Source organism: Mchenga conophoros, linkage group LG23 (assembly GCF_057382185.1).
Source record: "Mchenga conophoros isolate Kocher_MC1m ecotype Shallow Benthic linkage group LG23, M_conophoros_male_GT1.1, whole genome shotgun sequence".
Taxonomy (NCBI): Eukaryota; Metazoa; Chordata; class Actinopteri; order Cichliformes; family Cichlidae; genus Mchenga; species Mchenga conophoros.
In genome coordinates this window covers 24,266,883-24,267,891 of record NC_140547.1, presented here as the reverse complement: position 1 = coordinate 24,267,891, position 1,009 = coordinate 24,266,883, and the positions used below count along the sequence as shown (strand labels likewise).

The 1,009-nt window shown below is 44.9% G+C and overlaps 1 non-coding gene across 1 annotated transcript; it reads right to left on the bottom strand.

The window, feature by feature from the left end:
- Positions 1 to 718: 718 nt before the first annotated feature.
- trnar-ccu (transfer RNA arginine (anticodon CCU)) lies at positions 719 to 791 on the bottom strand. The gene has a single exon. It is a non-coding gene; the product is annotated as a tRNA-Arg (tRNA).
- Positions 792 to 1,009: the final 218 nt, after the last annotated feature.

Sequence of the window (1,009 nt, the reverse complement as noted above, 5' to 3'; positions counted from 1 at the left end):
CTGCTGGGATTTTCCCACATAAGCATTTCTAGTGTTTACAGATAATGATATAAAAAAGTGAGCGGCAGTTTTCTGGGAGAAAATGCCTTGTAGATATCAGAGGTGAGAGGTGAATGGCCAGGCTGCTTTGAGCTAAAGGAAGACAACAGTAAATTAAAAAAAAAACACTTGTTGCGACCAAGGTATGTGTAAGAGCATCTCTGAAAGCAGCAGAAGTCCGCAATGGGAACCAGTCTCGAGCTATGAACTGGAAATTGAGGCTATAAAACACAAAACTGGACCATAAAATACTGACAAAGGTTCGCTGGTCTGATGAGTCTCAGGGCAAGGTGAATATATCCAAATCAAAGCGTTTCCTTGAACATGATGAGTCCACTGTACTCAAATGGCCTCGGCAGACACCAGATCTCAATCCAATAGAGCAACTTTAGGATGTATTGGAACGGGAGATTCACATCATGTCAACATGGACCAAAATCTGTGATGAATGGTTCCAGCACCCTGTGCCATTAAGAGCTAAGGCAGGGTCCAAACAGATACTAGGAATGACTTGGCCAGTAAGTGCATATATAAACAGTGTCCATTAATGGACACGTTAAACAGTGACCTTAATGACAGAAAGCCCGCTGTCTAAAAGTACGAGCAGAGAATGGCTTCGATCCATTGACCTCTGCGTTAAGGACCCAGCATGGTTTCACTGGGCCACTCTGCTGGACAGCACCCCAGATGGGATTCGAACCCACAATCCCTGGCTTAGGAGGCCAGTGCCTTATCCATTAGGCCACTGGGGCCACCTTGTGTGTCATCCCTCTATGTGGTTACTGCCCTTTGCTTATCATACCAAAGTGAAGCTGGCCGTCCGAACAAAAATTTTACCCACGCCTGCCTTAGACGAAGGATCTTGTTGGTTGTTTGGGACTTTGAAGCTAACACTGGCTGTAAAAAGAAAAGTCACACTGAAGTAAATAGGTGGTAAATGAAGGCTTTTGGAGCCAGTGAGTAGCTTTAG